The 16,000-nt window shown below is 36.5% G+C and overlaps 1 protein-coding gene across 1 annotated transcript in view; it reads right to left on the bottom strand.

The window, feature by feature from the left end:
- Positions 1–14,163, bottom strand: part of LOC134823749 (myelin expression factor 2-like) — a 75,852-nt gene extending 61,689 nt beyond the window's left edge. Inside the window, exon 1 of the mRNA XM_063835283.1 lies at positions 14,151–14,163. The gene's annotated coding sequence lies outside the window, so the exon portion shown is untranslated. The remainder of the gene's footprint in view (positions 1–14,150) is intronic.
- Between the last annotated feature and the right edge of the window lie 1,837 nt (positions 14,164–16,000).

Raw genomic sequence — 16,000 nt, forward strand, 5'->3', positions numbered from 1 at the left:
GTCTACAGCAAGAGTTGATGTCTGTGTCCCTCCGGAGAAGCTTCCTTGGACAGGGGTGAACTTTTCAGCTGGAACTGGTCCTGTACTAGTCCGCCAAGTTACTGTTGCTGTTTCAATAATTCCGATGATAACACAGGATATTGTTGTTGCAGAGCCTTTCTTTACTTCTTTGTTTACCGATTCAACGTCTGAAGTAAGTTTTGGTAATGGTACATTTACAAATCGTGCAATTATGGCTATTGTGTGATGATTGTATTTCATCGTGATAATATTGAGTTAAATTGAAAATTGATTGTAATATATAAAATCGTATAAATACAAAAAACCTACATTGCAAAAGAACTTCAGTTGGAGTTTAAAGAACATACCATAAACGTTCAGATTGACAGTGGTATCCGAGTGGCTGGAATCAGGTAAAGATCCGGAAGTTATTCTGCAAGTGTAGGCAGTATCTTCATTGACAAGAGTTCCGTCTACAGCAAGAGTTGATGTCTGTGTCCCTCCGGAGAAGCTTCCTTGGACAGGGGTGAACTTTTCAGCTGGAACTGGTCCTGTACTAGTCCGCCAAGTTACTGTTGCTGTTTCGATAATTCCGATGATAACACAGGATATTGTTGTTGCAGAGCCTTTCTTTACTTCTTTGTTTACCGATTCAACGTCTGAAGTAAGTTTTGGTAATGGTACATTTACAAATTGTGCAATTTATAACGCTCACTTGATATAAACATGTTGTTGTTCTGATAATGATTTAAATTGAAAGTTGATTGTAAGATATAAAATCGTATAATATCAAAAAACTGCATTGCGAAAAAATTTCAGTTGGAGTTTAAAGAACATACCATAAACGTTAAGATTGACAGTGGTATCCGAGTGGCTGGAATCAGGTAAAGATCCGGAAGTTATTCTGCAAGTGTAGGCAGTATCTTCATTGACAAGAGTTCCGTCTACAGCAAGAGTTGATGTCTGTGTCCCTCCGGAGAAGCTTCCTTGGACAGGGGTGAACTTTTCAGCTGGAACTGGTCCTGTACTAGTCCGCCAAGTTACTGTTGCTGTTTCAATAATTCCGATGATAACACAGGATATTGTTGTTGCAGAGCTTTTCTTTACTTCTTTGTTTACAGATTGAACGTCTGAAGTAAGCTTTGGTAATGGTACATTTACAAATTGTGCAATTTATAACGCTCACTTGATATAAACATGTTGTTGTTCTGATAATGATTTAAATTGAAAGATGATTGCAAGATATAAAATCGTATAATATCAAAAAACTGCATTGCGAAAATATTTCAGTTGGAGTTTAAAGAACATACCATAAACATTAAGATTGACGGTGGTATCCGAGTGGCTGGAATCAGGTAAAGATCCGGAAGTTATTCTGCAAGTGTAAGCAGTATCTTCATTGACAAGAGTTCCGTCTACAGCAAGAGTTGATGTCTGTGTCCCTCCGGAGAAGCTTCCTTGGACAGGGGTGAACTTTTCAGCTGGAACTGGTCCTGTACTAGTCCGCCAAGTTACTGTTGCTGTTTCAATAATTCCGATGATAACACAGGATATTGTTGTTGCAGAGCCTTTCTTTACTTCTTTGTTTACCGATTCAACGTCTGAAGTAAGTTTTGGTAATGGTACATTTACAAATCGTGCAATTATGGCTATTGTGTGATGATTGTATTTCATCGTGATAATATTGAGTTAAATTGAAAATTGATTGTAATATATAAAATCGTATAAATACAAAAAAACTACATTGCAAAAGAACTTCAGTTGGAGTTTAAAGAACATACCATAAACGTTCAGATTGACAGTGGCATCCGAGTGGCTGGAATCAGGTAAAGATCCGGAAGTTATTCTGCAAGTGTAGGCAGTATCTTCATTGACAAGAGTTCCGTCTACAGCAAGAGTTGATGTCTGTGTCCCTCCGGAGAAGTTTCCTTGGACAGGGGTGAACTTTTCAGCTGGAACTGGTCCTGTACTAGTCCGCCAAGTTACTGTTGCTATTTCAATAATTCCGATGATAACACAGAATATTGTTGTTGCAGAGCCTTTCTTTACTTCTTTGTTTACCGATTCAACGTCTGAAGTAAGTTTTGGTAATGGTACATTGACAAATTTTACAATTTATAACACTCGTGTGATAAGTATATTTCGTCGTCATGAAAATGATTTAAATTGAAAGTTGATTGTAATATATAAAATTGTATAAAAACAAAAAAACTGCATTGCAAAAGAACTTCAGTTGGAGTTTAAAGAACATACCATAAACGTTAAGATTGACAGTGGTATCCGAGTGGCTGGAATCAGGTAAAGATCCGGAAGTTATTCTGCAAGTGTAGGCAGTATCTTCATTGACAAGAGTTCCGTCAACAGCAAGAGTTGATGTCTGTGTCCCTCCGGAGAAGCTTCCTTGGACAGGGGTGAACTTTTCAGCTGGAACTGGTCCTGTACTAGTCCGCCAAGTTACTGTTGCTGTTTCAATAATTCCGATGATAACACAGGATATTGTTGTTGCAGAGCCTTTCTTTACTTCTTTGTTTACCGATTCAACGTCTGAAGTAAGTTTTGGTAATGGTACATTGACAAATTTTACAATTTATAACACTCGTGTGATAATTTATTTCGTCGTCATGAAAATGATTTAAATTGAAAGTTGATTGTAATATATAAAATCGTATAAAAACAAAAAAACTGCATTGCAAAAGAACTTCAGTTGGAGTTTAAAGAACATACCATAAACGTTAAGATTGACAGTGGTATCCGAGTGGCTGGAATCAGGTAAAGATCCGGAAGTTATTCTGCAAGTGTAGGCAGTATCTTCATTGACAAGAGTTCCGTCAACAGCAAGAGTTGATGTCTGTGTCCCTCCGGAGAAGCTTCCTTGGACAGGGGTGAACTTTTCAGCTGGAACTGGTCCTGTACTAGTCCGCCAAGTTACTGTTGCTGTTTCAATAATTCCGATGATAACACAGGATATTGTTGTTGCAGAGCCTTTCTTTACTTCTTTGTTTACCGATTCAACGTCTGAAGTAAGTTTTGGTAATGGTACATTGACAAATTTTACAATTTATAACACTCGTGTGATAATTATATTTCGTCGTCATGAAAATGATTTAAATTGAAAGTTGATTGTAATATATAAAATCGTATAAAAACAAAAAAACTGCATTGCAAAAGAACTTCAGTTGGAGTTTAAAGAACATACCATAAACGTTAAGATTGACAGTGGTATCCGAGTGGCTGGAATCAGGTAAAGATCCGGAAGTTATTCTGCAAGTGTAGGCAGTATCTTCATTGACAAGAGTTCCGTCAACAGCAAGAGTTGATGTCTGTGTCCCTCCGGAGAAGCTTCCTTGGACAGGGGTGAACTTTTCAGCTGGAACTGGTCCTGTACTAGTCCGCCAAGTTACTGTTGCTGTTTCAATAATTCCGATGATAACACAGGATATTGTTGTTGCAGAGCCTTTCTTTACTTCTTTGTTTACCGATTCAACGTCTGAAGTAAGTTTTGGTAATGGTACATTGACAAATTTTACAATTTATAACACTCGTGTGATAATTATATTTCGTCGTCATGAAAATGATTTAAATTGAAAGTTGATTGTAATATATAAAATCGTATAAAAACAAAAAAACTGCATTGCAAAAGAACTTCAGTTGGAGTTTAAAGAACATACCATAAACGTTAAGATTGACAGTGGTATCCGAGTGGCTGGAATCAGGTAAAGATCCGGAAGTTATTCTGCAAGTGTAGGCAGTATCTTCATTGACAAGAGTTCCGTCAACAGCAAGAGTTGATGTCTGTGTCCCTCCGGAGAAGCTTCCTTGGACAGGGGTGAACTTTTCAGCTGGAACTGGTCCTGTACTAGTCCGCCAAGTTACTGTTGCTGTATCAATAATTCCGATGATAACACAGGATATTGTTGTTGCAGAGCCTTTCTTTACTTCTTTGTTTACCGATTCAACGTCTGAAGTAAGTTTTGGTAATGGTACATTGACAAATTTTACAATTTATAACACTCGTGTGATAATTATATTTCGTCGTCATGAAAATGATTTAAATTGAAAGTTGATTGTAATATATAAAATCGTATAAAAACAAAAAAACTGCATTGCAAAAGAACTTCAGTTGGAGTTTAAAGAACATACCATAAACGTTAAGATTGACAGTGGTATCCGAGTGGCTGGAATCAGGTAAAGATCCGGAAGTTATTCTGCAAGTGTAGGCAGTATCTTCATTGACAAGAGTTCCGTCAACAGCAAGAGTTGATGTCTGTGTCCCTCCGGAGAAGCTTCCTTGGACAGGGGTGAACTTTTCAGCTGGAACTGGTCCTGTACTAGTCCGCCAAGTTACTGTTGCTGTTTCAATAATTCCGATGATAACACAGGATATTGTTGTTGCAGAGCCTTTCTTTACTTCTTTGTTTACCGATTCAACGTCTGAAGTAAGTTTTGGTAATAGTACATTGACAAATTTTACAATTTATAACACTCGTGTGATAATTATATTTCGTCGTCATGAAAATGATTTAAATTGAAAGTTGATTGTAATATATAAAATCGTATAAAAACAAAAAAACTGCATTGCAAAAGAACTTCAGTTGGAGTTTAAAGAACATACCATAAACGTTAAGATTGACAGTGGTATCCGAGTGGCTGGAATCAGGTAAAGATCCGGAAGTTATTCTGCAAGTGTAGGCAGTATCTTCATTGACAAGAGTTCCGTCAACAGCAAGAGTTGATGTCTGTGTCCCTCCGGAGAAGCTTCCTTGGACAGGGGTGAACTTTTCAGCTGGAACTGGTCCTGTACTAGTCCGCCAAGTTACTGTTGCTGTTTCAATAATTCCGATGATAACACAGGATATTGTTGTTGCAGAGCCTTTCTTTACTTCTTTGTTTACCGATTCAACGTCTGAAGTAAGTTTTGGTAATAATACATTGACAAATTTTACAATTTATAACACTCGTGTGATAATTATATTTCGTCGTCATGAAAATGATTTAAATTGAAAGTTGATTGTAATATATAAAATCGTATAAAAACAAAAAAACTGCATTGCAAAAGAACTTCAGTTGGAGTTTAAAGAACATACCATAAACGTTAAGATTGACAGTGGTATCCGAGTGGCTGGAATCAGGTAAAGATCCGGAAGTTATTCTGCAAGTGTAGGCAGTATCTTCATTGACAAGAGTTCCGTCAACAGCAAGAGTTGATGTCTGTGTCCCTCCGGAGAAGCTTCCTTGGACAGGGGTGAACTTTTCAGCTGGAACTGGTCCTGTACTAGTCCGCCAAGTTACTGTTGCTGTTTCAATAATTCCGATGATAACACAGGATATTGTTGTTGCAGAGCCTTTCTTTACTTCTTTGTTTACCGATTCAACGTCTGAAGTAAGTTTTGGTAATGGTACATTGACAAATTTTACAATTTATAACACTCGTGTGATAATTTATTTCGTCGTCATGAAAATGATTTAAATTGAAAGTTGATTGTAATATATAAAATCGTATAAAAACAAAAAAACTGCATTGCAAAAGAACTTCAGTTGGAGTTTAAAGAACATACCATAAACGTTAAGATTGACAGTGGTATCCGAGTGGCTGGAATCAGGTAAAGATCCGGAAGTTATTCTGCAAGTGTAGGCAGTATCTTCATTGACAAGAGTTCCGTCAACAGCAAGAGTTGATGTCTGTGTCCCTCCGGAGAAGCTTCCTTGGACAGGGGTGAACTTTTCAGCTGGAACTGGTCCCGTACTAGTCCGCCAAGTTACTGTTGCTGTTTCAGTTATTCCGATGATAACACAGGATATTGTTGTTGCAGAGCCTTTCTTTACTTCTTTGTTTACCGATTCAACGTCTGAAGTAAGTTTTGGTAATGGTACATTGACAAATTTTACAATTTATAACACTCGTGTGATAATTATATTTCGTCGTCATGAAAATGATTTAAATTGAAAGTTGATTGTAATATATAAAATCGTATAAAAACAAAAAAACTGCATTGCAAAAGAACTTCAGTTGGAGTTTAAAGAACATACCATAAACGTTAAGATTGACAGTGGTATCCGAGTGGCTGGAATCAGGTAAAGATCCGGAAGTTATTCTGCAAGTGTAGGCAGTATCTTCATTGACAAGAGTTCCGTCAACAGCAAGAGTTGATGTCTGTGTCCCTCCGGAGAAGCTTCCTTGGACAGGGATGAACTTTTCAGCTGGAACTGGTCCTGTACTAGTCCGCCAAGTTACTGTTGCTGTTTCAATAATTCCGATGATAACACAGGATATTGTTGTTGCAGAGCCTTTCTTTACTTCTTTGTTTACCGATTCAACGTCTGAAGTAAGTTTTGGTAATGGTACATTGACAAATTTTACAATTTATAACACTCGTGTGATAATTATATTTCGTCGTCATGAAAATGATTTAAATTGAAAGTTGATTGTAATATATAAAATCGTATAAAAACAAAAAAACTGCATTGCAAAAGAACTTCAGTTGGAGTTTAAAGAACATACCATAAACGTTAAGATTGACAGTGGTATCCGAGTTGCTGGAATCAGGTAAAGATCCGGAAGTTATTCTGCAAGTGTAGGCAGTATCTTCATTGACAAGAGTTCCGTCAACAGCAAGAGTTGATGTCTGTGTCCCTCCGGAGAAGCTTCCTTGGACAGGGGTGAACTTTTCAGCTGGAACTGGTCCTGTACTAGTCCGCCAAGTTACTGTTGCTGTTTCAATAATTCCGATGATAACACAGGATATTGTTGTTGCAGAGCCTTTCTTTACTTCTTTGTTTACCGATTCAACGTCTGAAGTAAGTTTTGGTAATGGTACATTGACAAATTTTACAATTTATAACACTCGTGTGATAATTATATTTCGTTGTCATGAAAATGATTTAAATTGAAAGTTGATTGTAATATATAAAATCGTATAAAAACAAAAAAATTGCATTGCAAAAGAGCTTCAGTTGGAGTTTAAAGAACATACCATAAACGTTAAGATTGACAGTGGTATCCGAGTGGCTGGAATCAGGTAAAGATCCGGAAGTTATTCTGCAAGTGTAGGCAGTATCTTCATTGACAAGAGTTCCGTCAACAGCAAGAGTTGATGTCTGTGTCCCTCCGGAGAAGCTTCCTTGGACAGGGGTGAACTTTTCAGCTGGAACTGGTCCTGTACTAGTCCGCCAAGTTACTGTTGCTGTTTCAATAATTCCGATTATAACACAGGATATTGTTGTTGCAGAGCCTTTCTTTACTTCTTTGTTTACCGATTCAACGTCTGAAGTAAGTTTTGGTAATGGTACATTGACAAATTTTATAATTTATAACACTCGTGTGATAATTATATTTCGTCGCCATGAAAATGATTTAAATTGAAAGTTGATTGTAATATGTAAAATCGTATAAAAACAAAAAAACTGCATTGCAAAAGAACTTCAGTTGGAGTTTAAAGAACATACCATAAACGTTAAGATTGACGGTGGTATCCGAGTGGCTGGAATCAGGTAAAGATCCGGAAGTTATTCTGCAAGTGTAGGCAGTATCTTCATTGACAAGAGTTCTGTCAACAGCAAGAGTTGATGTCTGTGTCCCTCCGGAGAAGCTTCCTTGGACAGGGATGAACTTTTCAGCTGGAACTGGTCCTGTACTAGTCCGCCAAGTTACTGTTGCTGTTTCAATAATTCCGATTATAACACAGGATATTGTTGTTGCAGAGCCTTTCTTTACTTCTTTGTTTACCGATTCAACGTCTGAAGTAAGTTTTGGTAATGGTACATTGACAAATTTTATAATTTATAACACTCGTGTGATAATTATATTTCGTCGCCATGAAAATGATTTAAATTGAAAGTTGATTGTAATATATAAAATCGTATAAAAACATAAAAACTGCATTGCAAAAGAACTTCAGTTGGAGTATAAGAACATACCATAAACGTTAAGATTGACGGTGGTATCCGAGTGGCTGGAATCAGGTAAAGATCCGGAAGTTATTCTGCAAGTGTAGGCAGTATCTTTATTGACAAGAGTTCCGTCAACAGCAAGAGTTGATGTCTCTGTCCCTCCGGAGAAGCTTCCTTGGACAGGGGTGAACTTTTCAGCTGGAACTGGTCCTGTACTAGTCCGCCAAGTTACTGTTGCTGTTTCAATAATTCCGATGATAACACAGGATATTGTTGTTGCAGAGCCTTTCTTTACTTCTTTGTTTACCGATTCAACGTCTGAAGTAAGTTTTGGTAATGGTACATTGACAAATTTTACAATTTATAACACTCGTGTGATAATTATATTTCGTCGTCATGAAAATGATTTAAATTGAAAGTTGATTGTAATATATAAAATCGTATAAAAACATAAAAACTGCATTGCAAAAGAACTTCAGTTGGAGTATAAGAACATACCATAAACGTTAAGATTGACGGTGGTATCCGAGTGGCTGGAATCAGGTAAAGATCCGGAAGTTATTCTGCAAGTGTAGGCAGTATCTTTATTGACAAGAGTTCCGTCAACAGCAAGAGTTGATGTCTCTGTCCCTCCGGAGAAGCTTCCTTGGACAGGGGTGAACTTTTCAGCTGGAACTGGTCCTGTACTAGTCCGCCAAGTTACTGTTGCTGTTTCAATAATTCCGATGATAACACAGGATATTGTAGTTGCAGAGCTTTTCTTTACTTCTTTGTTTACAGATTGAACGTCTGAAGTAAGTTTTGGTAATGGTACATTTACAAATTGTGCAATTTATAACGCTCACTTGATATAAACATGTTGTTGTTCTGATAATTATTTAAATTGAAAGTTGACTGTAAGATATAAAATCGTATAATATCAAAAAACTGCATTGCGAAAAAATTTTTGTTGTAGTTTAAAGAACATACCATAAACATTAAGATTGACGGTGGTATCAGAGTGGCTGGAATCAGGTAAAGATCCGGAAGTTATTCGGCAAGTGTAAGCAGTATCTTCATTGACAAGAGTTCTGTCAACAGCAAGAGTTGATGTCTGTGTCCCTCCGGAGAAGCTTCCTTGGACAGGGGTGAACTTTTCAGCTGGAACTGGTCCTGTACTAGTCCGCCAAGTTACTGTTGCTGTTTCAATAATTCCGATGATAACACAGGATATTGTTGTTGCAGAGCCTTTCTTTACTTCTTTGTTTACCGATTCAACGTCTGAAGTAAGTTTTGGTAATGGTACATTGACAAATTTTACAATTTATAACACTCGTGTGATAATCGTATTTCGTCGTCATGAAAATAATTTAAATTGAAAGTTGATTGTAATATATAAAATTGTATAAATACAAAACAACTACATTGCAAAATTGCTTCAGTTGGAGTTTAAAGAACATACCATAAACGTTTAGATTGACGGTGGTATCCGAGTGGCTGGAATCAGGTAAAGATCCGGAAGTTATTCTGCAAGTGTAGGCAGTATCTTCATTGACAAGAGTTCCGTCTACAGCAAGAGTTGATGTCTGTGTCCTTCCGGAGAAGCTTCCTTGGACAGGGGTGAACTTTTCAGCTGGAACTGCTCCTGTACTAGTCCGCCAAGTTACTGTTGCTGTTTCAATAATTCCGATGATAACACAGGATATTGTTGTTGCAGAGCCTTTCTTTACTTCTTTGTTTACCGATTCAACGTCTGAAGTAAGTTTTGGTAATGGTACATTTACAAATTGTGCAATTGTGACTATCGTGTGATAATTGTATTTCGTCGTGATGACATTGAGTTAAATTGAAAGTTGATTGTAATATATAAAATCGTATAAATACAAAAAAAAACTACATTGCAAAAGAACTTCAGTTGGAGTTTAAAGAACATACCATAAACGTTTAGATTGACAGTGGTATCCGAGTGGCTGGAATCAGGCAAAGATCCGGAAGTTATTCTGCAAGTGTAGGCAGTATCTTCATTGACAAGAGTTCCGTCTACAGCAAGAGTTGATGTCTGTGTCCCTCCGGAGACGCTTCCTTGGACAGAGGTAAACTTTTCAGCTGGAACTGGTCCCGTACTAGTCCGCCAAGTTACTGTTGCTGTTTCAGTTATTCCGATGATAACACAGGATATTGTTGTTGCAGAGCCTTTCTTTACTTCTTTGTTTACCGATTCAACGTCTGAAGTAAGTTTTGGTAATGGTACATTTACAAATTGTGCAATTATGACTATCGTGTGATAATTGTATTTCGTCGTGATGATATTGAGTTAAATTGAAAGTTGATTGTAATATATAAAATCGTATAAATACAAAACAACTACATTGCAAAAGAACTTCAGTTGGAGTTTAAAGAACATACCATAAACGTTTAAATTGACGGTTGTATCCGAGTGGCTGGAATCAGGTAAAGATCCGGAAGTTATTCTGCAAGTGTAGGCAGTATCTTCATTGACAAGAGTTCCGTCTACAGCAAGAGTTGATGTCTGTGTCCCTCCGGAGAAGCTTCCTTGGACAAGGGTGAACTTTTCAGCTGGAACTGGTCCTGTACTAGTCCGCCAAGTTACGGTTGCTGTTTCAATAATTCCGATGATAACACAGGATATTGTTGTTGTGGAGCCTTTCTTTACTTCTTTGTTAACTGATTCAACGTCTGAAGTAAGTTTTGGTAATGGTACATTTACAAATTGTGCAATTATTACTATCGTGTGATAATTGTATTTCGTCGTGATGATATTGAGTTAAATTGAAAGTTGATTGTAATATATTTTAGACGGCCCCAATGTTAATGTGGCTCTTGCTATGTGTTGGTTCAGCCGAATTAATTATTATGTAATCAAGTTTATTTTTCTCTTTCAGTTAGTTGTCATCCGGCCAAACATTAAGCAACTTATATTGCAGTTCCATTTATCAATTAGTTTATCAAAATATGTCATTGTAATTTTGCATGGCTGAAATGTAACGCTTGATTTATATATAATAATTAATTGAATTTTCAAATTTTAAAAAATTAAAAAAATCGTATAAATACAAAAAAACTACATTGCAAAAGAACTTCAGTTGGAGTTTAAAGAACATATTTTTTGTCAAAAATTAATTTTATGAAGGAGTAAGTTGACAAAAGATGCGCATTCGTAAATTCATTTATTGCATGTTTAATTTGTTTTTTGTGTTTAGTTTACGATTATTTGCATTTGAGATTCTGCGATTAAATTTATTTTGTTGATTGTAATGTTATGATATTGCATAATTTATTGTAAATGTAATATATGTTTCAGAAAATTATGTAATGTAACGTGATGGAGGTTCTTTAAGCGGGAAATTCCAGTCCAAACCCTGGAAACATGACATAAAGGATTTGTTTTACTTGTTGCATGAAAAGCACTAATACCATAAACGTTAAGATTGACGGTGGTATCCGAGTGGCTGGAATCAGGTAAAGAACCGGAAGTGACTCTGCAAGTGTAGGCAGTATCTTTATTGACAAGAGTTCCGTCTACAGCAAGAGTTGATGTCTGTGTCCCTCCGGAGAAGCTTCCTTGGACAGGGGTGAACTTTTCAGCTGGAACTGGTCCCGTACTAGTCCGCCAAGTTACTGTTGCTGTTTCAATAATTCCGATGATAACACAGGATATTGTTGTTGTGGAGCCTTTCTTTACTTCTTTGTTAACTGATTCAACGTCTGAAGTAAGTTTTGGTAATGGTACGTTTACAAATTGTGCAATCTATATCGTTCGCATGATTTAAACATTGCATTTATTTATTCACGTACGCGTAAATTGAAATTGCCTTCATTTCAAGTTTGTTTGAAACATTTTTTATCCTTTAGACGTAGCTACCCACTTAACAAATGTTATAAAAACAACATCTTATTTGAAAAGTTTGTTTTAGAATTGATGCATAGGAGCAACTTAAAATAATAATAATTGACAGTGTTTTGACGCCATCAACCGAAGGCAAAGTAATCTACACCGCTAAAATCGCCCTTGTAACTTTACCATAAAATGTACATGTTATGAGTATGACGGGTGTATTTCATGAGAATTTCATATTGGAGAGAGGGTAATAACATTCATTTATGAATTAATTTTGTTCATCAATATCTTATGAACACAATATTTACAAAATCTTTTGTGTCATAATGTTTAGAATCGAGGAAAATAATTGATAGAAATTGGTCTATGGTATAAAGTTGTACCTAGACTGATGAGCACTATATCTCTTCCGATGATAACTATCTCATATACGTAGACATATCCATAAGAACCCCCTCTAATAACAACTGTGTCTCCAGTCTTACAATCAGAAGGAACGTTGTCAGGTACTGTTCCATCCTCAGAGTACACTGACACGGGCCACCAAGTGGGATAGTTAGTGCAGTAGTGACCACTTATACAGGTACACACATCTCTCGAGCATATGTGCTTGTTATACGGGTAAGCGTGTTGATGTGTGGTGTAATGGTGCACTTCCTCTACACAGTAGGTCTTTCCTAGCTTAGCTTTAAACCAGGGGTCAGAGTCATATGATGCTGTATGAGCGTTTGTGCCTAAATTCTTGTCTATGCCATTAGTTGCCACATAACTAGAGCTAAGCGTTGATGATAAAGAGACGGATACAGGTGTTATCTCGTTATCTACTGCAGGTAAAATGTCACCTGAAATATAACCACGATAAATTATATAATGTTTTAGCACTTAGTAATAGTACTAATAATATTGCAGTATCTATAATTATAGCTATAATTTATTTGATTGTCACATATAGCCTATTAATTCTGGTCAATATCATATGCATACAGTCAGTAGTAATGACTTTATAGAACAGTAAATAATGATTCTGTTGTAAGGTGGTGCAATACAACATTTACCTTGAATGGGTAAACACAAAAGAGCCGTTAAGATAATTGTTGTTATCTTCATGATAGGCTGGTCGCTACATAAACATTTTTACTGAAATATTCAGATCAGCCAATTGCTTTAAGTTGAACGTTTACACAATTTTTAAGTATCCAACTGAAACGTTACAAAATGCTATGAATCTTAGATAGATTTATAATTTTTGAGATGGACGAGTATAAATTCCTTTGAGATTCTAAATCAAAATGATGATATCGTATCAAAGTCAGAAGAATTTGATAAAGCGATGGTTACTCTGCCAGTTCCTGAAATACGTTGCAACTAAAGTAGTTAAAAGACACGATCTACTTCTAGGCGAGACTTTTCTGCGAAATTCTAAAACAAAGCTTCTTCGTGTATAGTACGACAAAAAAAAGATAATTTCGCATTTCTGAACATGTCATTAGAGAATTAAATCTACGTCACCACCGTAAAAGTTAAGTTCACTAAAATTCCATGTGAATGAAAATGTTTATCTTATCTTACTGCTCATTGTTTCACGTTGACGGCTTCAACGTAAGTAGTTATTGTAAGTTATCACCAAGTATCAACGAGGATAGTTTTTAGTTGTGTAATATTCTGAGGAATCGTTTAAGTTTGATGACACGATATATGATTACATAAACTATTTTGTTTGAAGATGACGTTTAGGCAATTTATAACATGCCTGAGTGTTCATATAAAGATATAACTAGTAAGTAAAATCTACTTAGTACGTCCGGGAGTGGGGTCTTCATAATTAGGGGGAGGGGGGTCTTCAAATTAGGGGAGGGGGTCTGAAAATCCGTGATATTGGCGGACGTCCTCAGTAGATGTCCTCTAAGTCTAAACAGATATGGATTGAACGAATACCCATGTAACTAGACCTCTTCACTGTTTTAATGATATAAATGGCATGAAATAGTATGCAGCACAAACTGCTCCCTGCATACAAATTAAAGCGAGATTTGATTGTATCAGTGCAATAAACCTAAGTTTGATGACACGATATATGTTTACATAAACCATTTTGTTTGAAGATGACGTTTGGCCAATTTGTAACAAGCCTGAGTGTTCATATAACTAGTAAGTAAAATCTACTTAGGACGTCCGGGAGGGGGGGGGGGGGTCTTCATAATTAGAGGGGAGGGGAGTCTTCAAAATTAGTGGGGGGGGGGGGGGGGGGGGGGAGAGGGGGGTCTGAAAATCCGAGATATTGGCGGTTAGGTTAGATTGTATCAGTGCAATCAACCTCTTTTATCCGAACACAACTCCTCAATCCCCATTCTCAACTGGTAGTGGTATGTACTTTGCCTTTGGAAAATTGAATTTGAAATAGAAACTACTAATTTTGATGTAGCACTACAAATTATTTGAACTGTTAGTACATAGTTTAAACAGTGGTTAATTATACACTATACAGTGCAGCGGCTGCTTATAGAGAAGAATATCGTTACACTGAATGGGTTGCATTAGGCTAGCATCAGGTGAATGCCAAGTAGATTCCAACCCAATACAAACGTACAGGGCAGAGATTACTCATAGATGGGTGCTTGAGCTACAACACAAAACTTAGGTCGAAAAACTTCTTATTTATTCAATATGTAAGTGTGACATCAAGTGGCTTAAAATTTTGCTGTCTGTTAGAAGTTGGAACTGACGATAAGGTTTTATTATCGACGAGTTGAACAAAGATTATGAGATCAGCCGAAGATCGACAGTTTTCTTTGTGTTATATATATTAATATAGAGCATGGGCAATTTTACAGCCAGCGACTTTTTTTTCTGATATTAACTTGATATCTACACGACAAATTAAAACAAGCAATTTGAGAATTCCAAGAGAACTCTAAGTACAAGAACATGAAATTGATAGGAGAACGGTTAAACATGGATTGAACTCGATGTGAATTATATATTATTATGCAACATGCATTTGGTAAAAATCTACTGAACGGATTACAAATGTGATTTTATACTGATCAACTAGGATTGAAAAAATTTAGTTTCTATTCCGTTTTGCAGTGTGTTATCACAGACACAATGTTAAAATAACCGAGGATCAAACAAACATTTAGCTTTCCGTACTTATCATCAAAAACAAAATGAGATTGCCATGAAATTAATTGAAATCGAGCAAATGTAATACCATTCTTTTAACAACCAAATCTACAAACAAATTAATGGTATAATTTTTCGAATCGCTCAATGGACATAGAATTCAAAACAATTAATACCCAATCTAATCAATAATATTAATAACTTAATAATTTAAAACTGGCCAGTGGCGAAATCTATACTATATAATGGTCCTAAATAACACTAATTACTCGGGTACACTTTATCACCAGTGGGGCATTTCTCGGAATCACGCCCTTTTTGACCGCGCCCATTTCGCGACCCCACCATAGATTATCTCAGCTTCTGATTGAGATACAGACCTTAAACATATACCAAAATGTGTCTAAGGTGCATGTTAAGAGACTTAGTTTTTGAGAAATCGCCAAAAGTCCGATTTTACTATATAACAGTCTCACAGTAACAATTATTACACTTATTTCAAGATATCTCAGCTTCTGATTGGAGCTAAGCGCTCATCTTGGGCATTAAAATGGTCAAAATCATCATATTGAGTGGGGTAGAGCATGGTTTTAAATTCTTGAGACTTCAGGTTGTTGAGTTATTAGGTCAGATCCCATTTTTATGCTCTCACGAGTAGCGATTGATGCACTTATTTCAAGATATCTCAGCTTCTGATTGGAGCTAAGCGTTCATCTTGGGCATTGAAATGGTCAGAATCATCACATTGAGTGGGGTAGAGCATAGTTTTAAAGTCTTTAGACTTCAGGTTGTTGAGTTATTAGGTCAGATCCCATTTTTACGCTCTCGCGAGTAGCGATTGATGCACTTATTTCAAGATATCTCAGCTTCTGATTGGAGCTAAGCGTTCATCTTGGGCATTGGAATGGTCAGAATCATCGCATTGAGTGGGGTAGAGCATAGTTTTAAAGTCTTGAGACTTAAGGTTGTTGAGTTATTAGGTCAGATCCCATTTTTACGCTCTCGCGAGTAGCGATTGATGCACTTATTTCAAGATATCTCAGCTTCTGATTGGAGCTAAGCGTTCATCTTGGGCATTGAAATGGTCAGAATCATCATATCTTGAAATAAGTGCATCAATCGCTACTGGCGAGAGCATAAAAATGGGATCTG

Source organism: Bolinopsis microptera, chromosome 11 (genome assembly GCF_026151205.1).
Source record: "Bolinopsis microptera isolate Bmic1 chromosome 11, MBARI_Bmic_1.0, whole genome shotgun sequence".
NCBI lineage: Eukaryota > Metazoa > Ctenophora > Tentaculata > Lobata > Bolinopsidae > Bolinopsis > Bolinopsis microptera.